Here is a 13,797-nt window from a genome sequence, read left to right on the forward strand (position 1 = left end):
CTGCTGGCTCCCTCCTGCCCTTCCTCCTCCTGCTCCTCTTCCTCGGAGGGAGGCGCCGGGTTGGGTCCCAGGGTCCGCCTCCTTCCTGGCTCCGCATCCTTCAGCATCCTCCTCCTGCATCCTCCTCCCTGCCTGTCTCCTGCCTCCAGCCCTGCATCCTTCCGCGCCTGGGTACCACTGGCGCTGCTTGAGCATCCTTCTTTCCAGGCAGCAGGAACTCCAGCGAGGAAGGGCCCACCCCCCCTCTCTCTCTCTCACACACACACACATCCCCCCCTCACACCACAGCGATGGGCTCTTCTTCGGAGGCCACCTTTTAGGCATTGAACACAAGGGAGGACCACCGACCCTCCATCCAAGGTAAGTGCCCTTGGGAGAGGGACCCCAGGGGGTGGGATGGGGGAAGAAAGATGTCCAAGAAACACACACACACACACACACACACACACACACAGGAATAAAATGCAGGGGTAGAGTAAACCCCTTGGATGGTTTGGATCTACTCCCTGCAGGAGCAGAGGGAACCCCTTGGAGGGTTTCTTGGGTGGAGTGCCAAGCCTTCTTGCCTAAACCCCCATAGCATCCATTGGCGCAAGGGGAGTGTCAACCCTATGGATGCAAACTATGGACCTGTGGAAACCCTGTCTAGGGGCCCACTCTAGTCGGGACCCAGCAAAAAAGGAAGCCCTGCTGCAGGCAGGTGGGGGGAGCAGAGGTACGAAAAAAGGGGGTGTAATCTGTGTAAACAGTCCGGCATTTGGGGAGATGCCTAAGGGGATGATGCCCCCCTCCACCTCTGCCTGCATGCCCAGCAGAAAACGTGCCCAGGAATCACTGCCCCTCTCCAAGAACAAGGATGCTTCTGCTGGGATGGAGTTTAGGAGAGGATTAAGGGGTGGTTTTGGTGGACAGTTCTGGTACATTTGTAGGGCACCAGGCACCCTGCTACCGAAGCACCCAAAAATAAGTGAAAGGGGGGATCAGGGGGGCAGAGGATCCCTCCTTCTACCCATGGCCCTCAGGGACCAAGGCAAAAGGGCAGGAGACCTGTGTGGGCATGTGGGCAAAGACAGAGGAAGAGGCAGGGTGGGCCGTCCTGCTGGTGCATTATCCCCGCCGTCTGGAGGGTGGCACAACCCTGGCAGAGAGAGAATGCAAAGGGGGAACAAGACCCCCCACAGTCCTTCTGTGCCACCGGAGAGGGTGAGATGAGGTCTGGGGGAGGACCCCCTGCATTGGCCCAAAAACTGGGCAAGGACAAGGTGGAAGAGAGGATGGGTACTGAAGTTGCATCTGCACAAGGAGCCATGGCTTGCAGGGGGGTCATTGCAGCTGCAGACTCAGGGAGCTACGGGGGGGGGGGGGCTTCAGCAAAACCAAAGCCCTCTTCCATAAAAAGCATGTGCATTCTGTAGCTAGAGGCACCCCAAACTGAACCCTTTCCCCCTCCACCATAGTCGCACCAAGCGTTGCCTCCTGAGGGGTCTGAGGTACAACAGGGGAAGAAGCAAGGCATGTGCCCTCCCAGGAGAGTGGCACCATGAAAGAGCCAGGTGCTTCAGCTGGTATGTGCCTTCCCTTCCTCTTCAGCCTCTTCCAGGGCTGCATTGAAGCCAGGGGCTTGCATTTCGTTTTGGAAAAGTCCAGATTCTGCTCCTTGCCACACCAAGGCAGACAGCCCCTTTTGTGATCAGGGTGGCCTGGTTTAGCAGAACCTCCTTTTTTCACCCTCTCTGTAGCCAAAACAGCATCCAGGAAAAGGGTCCACAGTTCTTGTCTAAGAGAGAGAGAGAGAGGTGAAAACCACCCCATCCCTCTCTCTGTCTCTCTCTCTCTCACACACACACACAAAACACACACACACCGATCCCGTGATGACTCTGAAATACAAACTCACCAAACGCTTGTTTGGGTAATGACAAATTCGCAGAAGGAAAAGCAAAGTAATTCCCCATCCAATAGGTCTAAAGAAATATTTGTCTGAGGAAAATAATGGAAACGTAGATTTGGAAGGGGCCACAAGAGCCATCTATTCCAACCCCCGTTGGCCACACAATTCAAGCACTCCTGAAAGATGGCCGTCCAACCTCTGTTGAAGGACCTCCAAAAACAGAAAGTCCGCCATCCTCAGAGGCAGTCCATTCTAACAGTTTCTACTGTCAAGACGTTCTTCCTAATGTTTAAGTGGAATCTCTTTTTGAATCATTGGTTCATGATCTAGTCTCTGGAGCAGCAGAAAACAAACTGGCCCCATAGAACCATAGAATCCTTGAGTTGGAAGAGACCCCAAGGGCCCTCCAATCCAACCCCATTCTGCCATGCAGGAACTCTCAATCAAAGCATCCTCATCTAGCCTCTGCTTAAAGACCTCCAAAGATGGAGATTCCACCACTTTCCAGGGGAGTGGGTTCCACTGTTGAACAGCCCTTACTGTCAGAAAGTTCCTAAAGTTGACGTGGAATCTCTGTTCCTGAAGCTTGCTCCATGTCCTTTTCTCTACAGTAGCAGAAAACAAGCTTGTTCCATCCTCAATAAGACACGCCTTCAAATACCTAAACAGGGCTTTCATATGACCTCTTAACCATCTCTACTCCAGGCTAAACATATCCAGCTCCCTAAGTCTTTCCTAATAGGGCATGGTTTCTAGACCCTTCAACATTTTGTCGCCCTTCTTTGGACATGCTCCAGAGGAAGGTGACAAAAATGGTGAAGGGTCTCGAAATCATGAAGCCCTGTGAGGAGAGACTTATGAAGCTGGGTATGTTTAGCCTGGAGAAGAGACGCTTAAGAGGTGACATAATAGCTCTGTTTAGATATTTTTGTTTAGGTGAACAGTGAAACTTTTACCCTTGGGACTCACCTTTCCATCTACATGTGGACATTGCACCCCCCACTCAACATAGTACATGAATAATTTTTTTAAATTTAGTGTACATATGGGAAGTCAATGGCAAGCCTCCTCTGAATGAATTTTGCCAAAAAAAATGCCATGATAGGTTCACCATAGGGTGGCCATAGGTCAGAAATAACTTGAAGGCACACAACAACAACAACAGTTTTCATTTGTACATTTATGTATATTCATATTTTAACATTTTATAAGAGAATATCATCGTTCAAATTAGAACAGTTTTATTAAAGTAAATTCAATATGTAACTCCACACATGTGTAAATTTTACACATAAAAAAAGTTTGGGAAGAGGAGAAGGGATCAGAGTCTCCGAGTCTCACAGCCCCCCATGAACAACATTTGTTGTCCACCCCACTGTTTGAGAACCACTGTTCTACATGACATCCCTTCACAGATGTAAAGATAGCCCTCACGTCATCTCTCCATCTTCTCTTCTCCAATGTGAACACACCCAGCTGCCTAAGTCATCCACCACCCGTTCTATCCTTGAGAGGCTGCATTGGTGACAAGAGGGAACAAGGGAACAGTTTGAGGCGCCTGAGGTCAGAGAGTGGGTAGGGTCCATGTCCCCAGGAGGCCAGGGAAAACAAAGCATGGGAACATTAGATAAATGGGAGACAAGGGATGTGCCTGAAGGAGCAAAGCAGAGAGGGCACAGACTGCTAGTAGAGAGTCAAAGAAGCTGGCGCCACACCTTGACCAAAAGACCAGGCAGTTGGGCAGACAGGAGTGAAACTGGCATTGCCCGGAGCTGGCCTATCTTGCAAGGGAGGGAGGGATTTATGGAGAACAGGAGATCATATCAGCTTTGCTGATGCTTCTGCAATTCAAAAGACCAGCGATTTTCAAAGCTGGAGGCACAGCGAGACATTTCCCCAAAGCACCAGGGGGCAGAAGGATGTGGCTCTCCCCAGCAAGCATGAAAACTTGTGTGGAAGATGGTGTTCGGTTCTGGTTTGAGAAACCTTGCCAGAGAAAATAGGAAAGGACTCTCCAAAAAAATGCAGAAGTAGCACTTGTCTCATTGATCCTGAAATGTATCCCTCTCTGTACATTTCCTGCAATAAAGAGGACTGGCCCCAGGCCTTAACTGGAGCCAGGATTTAGGAGAACTTTCAAACATGAGCACATGCACAAATATAGACACAGAGAGAGAAATGGGGAGAGATTTGGATGCTGAATACCAGACTTGGAATGAGTGACATCAGAGGAAGGAGCAGAGGAGAGAATAAAGGAGTGGAGTTTATTTAACAGAGTATCAATGCATGTGCAGAGTGTCTTTGGCTACCTTTCTCCTTCAGGGATTGAGGGATCAGGCTCCAGGCCCAGAGGGCTCTGGTACCTGCATTTGTGGACAACAGAGAGTCTTATAGCATCTTCTTGCTGTTGCTGTGTGCTTTCAAGTCATTTCTGACTCATGGTGACCCTACGGCAAACCTACTGCAGTGTTTTCTTGGCAAGATTTGTTCAGAGGGGGTTTGCCACCATTGCTTTCTTCTGAGGCTGAGAGAGTGGGATTTGCCCAAGGCCACCAAGTGGGTTTTCGTGGAAGAGCAGGGATTTGAACTCTGGTCTCCAGAGTCATCGTTCAGTGTTCACACTGCTACACCACTCTCACTTAAGGCTAGCAAATTTATCATGACATAAACTGTTTTGCATTTATTTATTACAGAACACATTGCTGCTTTCATTGCTTTGTTAGTCTTTATTTGTCCTGCTCTGGAAATGGCATTTCTCCAAACCCCTGCTGATCTTGGAGGACACAGTGAAGATCTTATTCAAACAGATGCACAAAGCAAGGGCGTGTGAGCCTGTGTTTACAGGGCTGGCCCAGTTAACAAGCAAGAGCATATTGGTCCCTTTCTGGGTGCAGAAAGGGAGTGCAGTGGGCCTTGGTATCCACTGGGGTTTGGTTCCAGGACCCTCTGTGGATACCAAAATCTGTGGATGCTCAAGTAAATGGCATAATAAAATAGTCTCTTTTGTACCAAATGGCAAAATCTAGGTTTCCAGTTTGGATTTTTTGGGGTGGGGAAATATTTTCAAGCTGTGGATTACTGAATGCATGGGTGCAGAATCTGTGGATTCGGAGGGCCAACTTTATTTCATGGTTCCAACACAGAGTGTGCCGCCATCCCTTCTTTGGGGTGCAGCTCCCAGAATCTGGCTGAGGGATTCTGGGAGCCACACTCCAAACAAGTAGCATTTCTCCAACACCAATCTTTTTTTAAAAAAAGAAATCTCTCTTCCCTCTTGGCATGTGTTGAGTGCATGGCTGGCTTAGACAGAAAGCAAGGTGTGAAACTGGCTTGTATCCTATAAAAGCCTTGCAGCTGGAGCATGTAGATGCGGGCAGATAAGTGTCCATTATGAGGGAAGGAACTCCCTTTGGCATCTCAATCAGAGTGCAGGCCGTGTATAGAAAGCACCATGGCTCAAAAGCTGGTAGCCACATCAGCAAACCTGTAAGTCTACCTTCTTAATCTCAGGGGGAAGTACGGACTAGCAGTGCTTTCTCGATGGTAACCGGCTGATATTCTGCCTGTACACAAAAGCAGTTTGTAGAGTAACTTCACATGTCCTAGATTTCCTCTTGAATTAAGACTGGGAAAGAATGGTAATATTTCCAGGGGTGGCAGGTGCCTTTGGGTCTGTGGCGCCACAAAATCTGTTCCAGGTTGGCTTTCAAGGTGCATAAGACTAGCTCCAAAACAGGTTCAGCACTTTATATTGCTCCTTTAAAATTCAGAATTAAATATAATTATTATAAAAATTATTATATTTATTTAATATTAGCTAACTCTTAACATATTTGGTGATTTTAACATATTAAATGATCAACACCAGGCCTTGCCTACTAATATTTTAATAGATCTAAATATCTGAGAGTAATATTTCTCCACACTTGGAGGCTAAACAGACAGGCAAAAAGAGGTGCTTTCAGGCTGACTTGAAGGTGTGGTGTTTAGATGACACAAGCCTTGAAGTCAGCAGGAAAGTGCCCTTATGCAGAGAAAAGCTGTTTCAAAAAGAAGCCGCTGTTTTCCACTTCTTCCTGGCTTGAAGCCATATCATGTGGTCATGACATGAGCACTCCAGCTGTCTTGGGAGCCGGTGGTGCGGTTTGTGGGGTTTCAATGTGGCTTCAGAAAAGGCAGCTTCAAGCCACTTTTTCCTGCCTATCTGTTTCGCCCCTTAGATAGGAATAAGTGCTTTTCCTGTCAAACCACTTGCCTTCTTATTAAGGTACATTCCATACAACTGATGACTCTTTATGGTGTTTAAAACATCAAACTTCTCTTGATATTGACAAGCAAAAAATAAAAATAAAATAATATTCAGAATTTAAAAATGAGAGTGAATTTACTAACCACCCATAACTATCTACCACTCTCAAAACCTCTTTTCTAAATCTGGATGTGGAGGTTTTCATATACAATCAGCCCTCCATATCCATAGATTCAAGCATCCATGAACTGAATACACACACACACACACACACACACACTCCAAAATACAAATCTTGATTTTGCCATTTTATATAAGGGACATCATTTCACTATGCTATTGTAATTAATGGGACTTGAACATCCACAGATTTTAGTATCCATGGTGGGTCCTGGATCCAAACCCAGCAGATACCAAGGGACTACTGTACATATTTTTGGCTCTGGTGGGCTTGCCACCTCCATCCCAAGGATACTGGATTCTGCCTCCCTGAAGTCTGAAGCCACCAGATGGAGATTCAGTACTTGGGGTCTGCTGAGCATATGTTGCATCAGCTTTGTCGTTGAGCAAGTTTGCATTTGAGAAGAGAGTGCACCTGGCAGAAGTGAGGCTCCTGAAATGAGATGCCTCTACAGCCAAGGATGGAGCCCAACAGGTAGAGCCCCTGGCCTGTTTCCGAAGGCACCATCTCAGCCTGCCAGGAAACCAGCCATCTCCATCTATTCAGCTGCCAAGAGAATTTCTGGGCTTTGGACCATTATTGTAATGGGCAGAAATCCAACCGATACAGCTTCCAGCAGTCCACACATTGCATGAAAAATGGTCCCAACCAGGAAGGTTCCAGCCTTATCCGTAGGGAGAAAAAGTATTTCTTCTTTTTTTCCTCATCAGAAATCGTGTTTCTTTTGATACATCGTGAGCCAAACTGCAGATGGTTTATCCCCTTTGTGCTGCCAGATGGGTTGTTCCATGAAAATGTCAGTTTGCAAAGGCAGAAGAAGCTCTAGAATAAAGAGGCCAAGAGCCTGCTGTTGCCTCAGAGACGAATGGTCCATTTATCTATTTTTCTGGGAGACGATTTGAATTGGTTCTCCCTTCCCTTCCATTCTTTCTTGCCCTGATGTTGGTCAAATAGGTGTCACAAATTAAAAATGAGGTGGGGTCCCAAGTGAATCATAGCTCTGAAAGGGATCATCAAAGGGTATCTAGTCCAACCCACTGCCAGCAAAGGAAAGCCACAACTAAAGTGTCCCTAAGACACCCCACTTCTGCTTAAAGAAGAAGAAGAAGAAGAAAAGATAATCAGCAATGAATTACATCAATTAAAATACATTAATTGAAACATGCAACAGTTTAAAAGGGCAAATAAGACACGGACATTTTAAAACATTTCATAATTAAAATTCAGCTTCTAACTTTACAATTTTAAAATCATCTGGATACGCCTGCCAGAAGAGACTTGTCTTCAATGCTCTTTTAAATTTGGACAGTGCATTCAGCTGTCAGATCTTTTCCAGCATGTCATTCCACAGTTTTGGGATGGCTGAATAAAAAAATCCTATGGCTGAGAGTTGCCAATCTAGTTTGGCCGACTGGAGTAAATGTCCACCAGAGGACTTGACTATACGGGACGGATTGTATGGGAGGAGGCAATCTAGGTAACCTGGACCCAAACTATGTAGGGCTTTAAAGGTAATAACCAACACAATAGATTCCACAGCTGTCCAAGTTCCCTCTGAACTGAAACCCTGAAGTGCCTCTTCTCTGTTATTGCTTGCTAGCAAAATTACCCAGGTTCGCCTTAATTCAGACTTATTATATACCCCACAGCACTGTTTCTTCACACTAGTGTTTCTTCAATAACTGAGTTCACACACACCATACACGTTCTCTTCCTCTCTTGCCACTCTCTGTTCTTTTCCAAAATATTTTCTTCATTCCTACTATTGTCTCCTCTCTACCTTCCTTGCACTTCTTTCAGCCTTCCCCAGTTCTTCCCACCAGGAATGTACCTCCCACTTGCCTTTTTGCTTGCTCTTAGGGTTGCCTTATTCTAGTTCTCCAAATCTGGTCAGACACATCTGCATTGGATGCAAATTATTTCTTCCTTATGCAAATATTGTGGTGGGTGATGAAAGAGTTGACCAGCACATGGATACATATTCATTTCTGACTCAGTCTCTTCATAGATAGGAAGCAGAAAGCTGGGTTGTCTTAGCTTCTGTACATGCAATACAAGGAAACTTACCTTCACTTCATTCTCCCTCCCTCCCTCCCTCCCTCTCTCTCTCTCTCTCTCTCACACACACACACACACACACCACATCCATTGCATGAATGCAGTGATAAAAAAATATCATTGTGAAGTTGAAGGCTTTCATGGCAGGCATGCATGTTTTTTGTGGGTTTTTCGGGCTCTGAGGCTGTGTTCTAGAAGAGTTGATTCCTGACGTTTCTTCAGCATCTGTGGCTGGCATCTTCAGAGGAGACTGGCATGGAAGAGAGTGGAGTATATATATTGTTAGTTGAGAGGAAGCAATTTGCACATTAATCTGTTTCATGTTCTGTTGTTGAATGGCAAGGCCTCTGGTGTCTCTTTAATTAGTGATCCATTGTCCGATGGGAATCTCCCCCTGACCCTGGCTGCTCCTCATTTGCATGGGCTGGATCTTCATTTTGGTGTTTTTCAGGACTGGTAGCCAAACTTTGTTTAATTTCAGGGTTTCTTCTTTCTTGTTGAAGTTGTCCAAGGGTGTTCCCACTTAAGATTTGAAACGATTTAAAATACAACGTTTTTAATAAAATCGATTCAAAATAACACTGTTCTTATCCCGCTTTCAGAACCGCTTTTTTTATCGTGCCCATCTGGCAATTTAAATCGATGTATTTACCTGCAAGCGTTCCTACTTGGCATGAAATCGGTGTTTAAATAAAGCGATTCTTCTCCTCCATACCTTATTTGGAGCTGTCAATCAATAGTACGTCAGAATGACGTAACGTTAATCCGGAATATTTGGAAGCGATTTATCTTTTGGCATCGTTTCCATTTCATTGACAGCCAGGGAGAATCCCTTCAGAGAGCACAGAGATCAATGGGAGAGGCTTCTGGCAAAAAGCGAAGCTCTTTCCAGAGGAACTATGGGATAGCTTTTGGAGGGCAGCATCCTTTCTCCCAAGACAGCCAGGGAAAATCCCTTCAGAGAGCACAATAATGAAGAAGGCTTCTGGCAAAAAGCGAAGCTCTTTCCAGAGGAACTATGGGATAGCTTTTGGAGGGCAGCATCCTTTCTCCCAAGACAGCCAGGGAAAATCCCTTCAGAGAGCACAGAGATAATGAAGGAGGCTGCTGGCAAAAAGCGAAGCTCTTTCCAGAGGAACTATGGGATAGCTTTTGGAGGGCAGCATCCTTTCTCCCAAGACAGCCAGGGAAAATCCCTTCAGAGAGCACAGAGATAATGAAGGAGGCTGCTGGAAAAGCAGGGAGGGAGCACTCTTCCCAAAGATTCTCTTTCCAGGGTTGGGGGAAAAGGCAGATTCCATTTGAGAAATGGAGGGAGAAAGGCTCTATCCCCCCCCCCCATTCATCAGAGCCCTTCCCTGCCTGTGTGAGACCAGATGCCTCCTCGCGAGGAGCCTTCCCTTCCCTGCCTGTGTGAGACCAGATGCCTCCTCGCGAGGAGCCTTCCCTTCCCTGCCTGTGTGAGACCAGATGCCTCCTCGCGAGGAGCCTTCCCTTCCCTGCCTGTGTGAGACCAGATGCCTCCTCGCGAGGAGCCTTCCCTTCCCTGCCTGTGTGAGACCAGATGCCTCCTCGCAAGGAGCCTTCCTTTCCCTGCCTGTGTGAGATCAGTGTCCAAGCGGGCAGGGAATGCCTCTTTGAGAGGAGCCTTCCCTTCCTGCCTCTCCTCCGTTAGAAATGGGCTCTCCCCACACAGAGGGGAGGTTGCAATCCACCGGGGGAAGCCTTGAGCAGCCGGGACTTCAGGCACTTAAAGCGCTGAAAAGATTAAGCGCCTGTAAACCATTAAAATAAAAAATAAAAATAATCCTTATCTCTTATTGAAAGACCACAGCGGACAAAGGGGTGAGGGAAGCAAAAATGGCGACAGCCAGACGGATGGGGACAGAAAGGGCAACTCCCCCAAGGCCAGCCCCATCGCAGTCCGCTCCTCCCATCCATCTAACACGAATCCACGGCTGTCGTTCCTATTTAAATACTCCGGTTCCTAACTCGAATCAATGGAAAACTGTAGGTTGGACCCTAGTGTTTTTTTAACACGCGTTAAATGAGGAAAACTCGAATCAAAATTTTATTCCGCTCTACAATTCGATTTGTAGTGGAGACGATTGCGGGTTGCTCTAGAACCGTTCTAGGTTTAAATCGGATCCTAATAGGAACGCCACTCCTTGGATTCGATTCAGAACGCGGGGTTTCACCTAATGGGAACACCCCCCAAGTGTTTGTGGATTTCAGTGGCTTCCTTGTGCGTTTTGACCTGATAGTTGTTGACATGGTCCAGAATTTCAGTGTTTTCAAACAACATTTTATGTCCAGAATGGGTTATAACATGTTCTGCTACTGTTGATTTTTCTGGTTGACCCAGTCTGCAATGTCTATCGTGTTCCTTGATTCGTGTTTGAATGCTGTGTTTGGTGGTCTCTATGTAGACTTGTCTGCCATAGTCACTTTCAAAGCAATTACTGGCATTTGGAAGAAGCCTCAAGTCTTCCTGTTCTTAAGGAGACCCCTGGCTCTTCAGGAGCCTTCTTACTGCAGAGACAGTTTATAATCCCCGAGACGTGTTGACTCAGTCAGTGTGACTCAGTCTGCACTGCCACTAATAAACAGATATTAATTGGGTAACATTAGAACATTTTCAAAAGAATGTAATTATACTCTCGGTCTCCTTAATATGCATGCCAAGTTTAAGGGGTCAGAGTTTGACTGTGTTGGATCAGAAGCACATACACAGACAGAGCTGATGGTACTTTGTCACATTTCATGCAGATTTTTGTGATGCTTAAATAATAATAATAATAATAATAATAATAATAGAGAGAGGTGAAGAAGTTTGAGCATTGGGCTATGCCTCTGGAGAACAGGGTTTGAATCTTGGATCAGCCATGTAAACCCACTGGGTGACTTAGAGCAAGTCACAATCTCTCAGCCTCAAAGGATGGCAACAGCAAACCCCCTCTGAAGAAACCTGCCAAGAAAACCCCATGATAGGGTTGCCTTAGGGGTTGCCATAAGTTGGAAATGACTTGAAGGCACACAATGACTGCAACAAACTCATTTAGATATATAATAATAAAAGAGATTCTTCTACTAATGGATTTAAGTAGTCCAATTGATCTATATACAAAGTACACATGCAGAATCACATTTCTACATGTTCATTTCTGCATGTGTTAGTCTGGAAAATCTGTGTGCAAAGAAATCTTGTAACACCTGGGAGCTGGAGTTTATTGTGGCACCAGGGCTCTCTGGCACAGAAGGCTAAAGGTCTCACAAAACTACAGAATTCCCTAGAATTCCCTAGCATTGAGCCAGGGCAGTTAAAGCAGTCTCAGACTGGGTTATTTCTGCACTGTGTTTTGGACCTAAATGGAAGCTGGTAGCACAAGTTTTTGTAGACTAGAGATGCATCTGAGGAAATCAGGTTCCTGATTTTCTCGAGGGGCTAAGAATCTAAAATTGAGTTTAGGTGACAGGAGGGAAATGGAAGCAATGGTGAACACAGGAGAAATACATGCTCATCTCAGTTCCTGGGCTTGGGCTTTGTTGCATTTGGGTTTGGGGACTCTAGTGCTGAAGAAGGCATTTGCAGGACTGGGAAATCTTTGAATGGAGGTGGGTGGAAAGCTGCAATATGGTGAAGTGAGACTCTCATTTAGGTTCATTCTTTTTATATATAAGAATCACATTTCTGCACATTCAGGATGGAAAATATGAAGACACAGCTGTGTTGGTCTGTAAAATTTGTGTGCAAAGGGATCTTGTAGCACCTTTGGGACTAGCCGAAAGAAAATGGTAGCAGGAGCTTTTGTAGATTTAGGTCTATGTTGACTGGAGATGTGTCTGAGGACATTGATTCAAGTCTACAAAAGGTCATGCTACCAGCTTCTTTCTTTCAATTAGTCTCAAAGATCCTGTAAGATCCCTTTACAGGATGGAAAATAATTGTTGTTGTTCTTACCTGCCTTCATGTTGCCTGAAGGTGACCCTCTCCTATGGTTTTCTTAGCAAGAGTTGTTCAGAGGAGGCTTGCCATGGGAGGGGAACATAAGGGGGTGACCAGGGGTGCTTCCACGCTGTGGAAAGAATGCGGGTTGACACCATTATTCACATCCTGATGCTTAAGATCCTTTTGTAGAATCACTGAGTAGGAAGAGACCCCAAGGTCCATCCAGTCCATGCCATGCAGGAGCTCACAATCAAAGCATTCCCAACAGATGGCCATCCAGCCTCTGTTTAAAGACCTCCAAAGAAAGAGACTCAAACACTCTCCAAGGGAGTGTCATTTAGTATCTTCAGATCAAAAGGTGATTGGCATGAAACTGAAAGCCTTAAACAGCTTCAGATATCACTACTGTTGAAGGAGTAGCTCTCCCTATAGATGCCTGCCTAATGGCTAAAGTCTGCAGGTCTGAAAGGCTTCTCTATGTCCCATCGCTGAGGTCAGTACTCTGTATAGGGATGTGGGAGCAGGGCCTTCTTAACTGTGGCACCCCAGTTATGGATTGACCTCCCCTTGTATAAGCATCTCCTCCAGAGATTGTCCAGAAGAGGGCAACCAAAATGGTGAAAGATCTGGAAACCATCAATCCTATGAGGAGTGACTTAAAGGCTGTACACACAGCCCCAAAGGGGCAGCCTCCAGCCACTCATTTCACAGCCAGATCGGGGCCACAGCAACCGCATGTCAGGGGCCTGAACTGGCCTTTTCAAGGTGCAAAACAGCCACAGAGCCACAAAAAGCAGCTCCTTATTGTGCCCTGGAAAGGGCACTATAGCCGCAGCAGCACAGCTTTACAGTACTCCTTCAGGACTGCATCGGGCAGACACAGCGCCAGAGGAGCGCAGTGACGCCGTGTGCCATGTGGTGCAGTGTGTGGCATCACGGTGCCCTGGGGGTGAAGCTGGGGCATGCATTATGTAGACACTACAGCCCAATTCTGCCCCCAGGCTGGCCCAAAGTGCTGGTCTGCATGGGGCCTTAGGGAACTTAGGTTGAGCATGTGGAAGAGAAAGTTAAGAGGTGATATGATAGCCCTGTTTAAGCGTTTGAAAGGGTGTCATATTGAGGATGGAGCAAGCTTGTTTTCTGGAGCTCTTGAGATTGGGACATGGAGCAATAGATGCAAGCTACAAGAAAAGAGATCCCATCTCAACATTAGGAAGAACCTCCTGACCATAAGAGCTGTTTGACAGTGGAAGATGCTGCCTTGGAGGGTGGTGGAGTCTCCTTCTTTGGAGATTTTTAGACAGAGGCTGGATAGCCATCTCTTGGGGGTGCTTTGATTATGTATTCCTGTAGGGCAGAATAGGGTTTGACTGGATGGCCCTTGGGGTCTCTTCTAACTCTGTGATTCTATGATTCTGTGACTGGCACCAACACTGATTTCATTTAGGCACCAAAGAAAAACATAGCAA

The 13,797-nt window shown here is 46.4% G+C and overlaps 1 protein-coding gene across 1 annotated transcript in view; it reads left to right on the forward strand.

Annotated features, from left to right (window-relative positions):
* The first annotated feature begins 249 nt into the window (after positions 1 to 249).
* Positions 250 to 13,797, forward strand: part of PHF24 (PHD finger protein 24) — a 64,353-nt gene continuing 50,805 nt past the window's right edge. The window contains exon 1 of the mRNA XM_089513673.1: positions 250 to 360. The gene's annotated coding sequence lies outside the window, so the exon portion shown is untranslated. The remainder of the gene's footprint in view (positions 361 to 13,797) is intronic.

The sequence above is a fragment of the Sceloporus occidentalis genome, unplaced genomic scaffold (assembly GCF_023333645.1).
Source record: "Sceloporus occidentalis isolate IW3139 unplaced genomic scaffold, rSceOcc1.0.p SCAF_1, whole genome shotgun sequence".
NCBI lineage: Eukaryota > Metazoa > Chordata > Lepidosauria > Squamata > Phrynosomatidae > Sceloporus > Sceloporus occidentalis.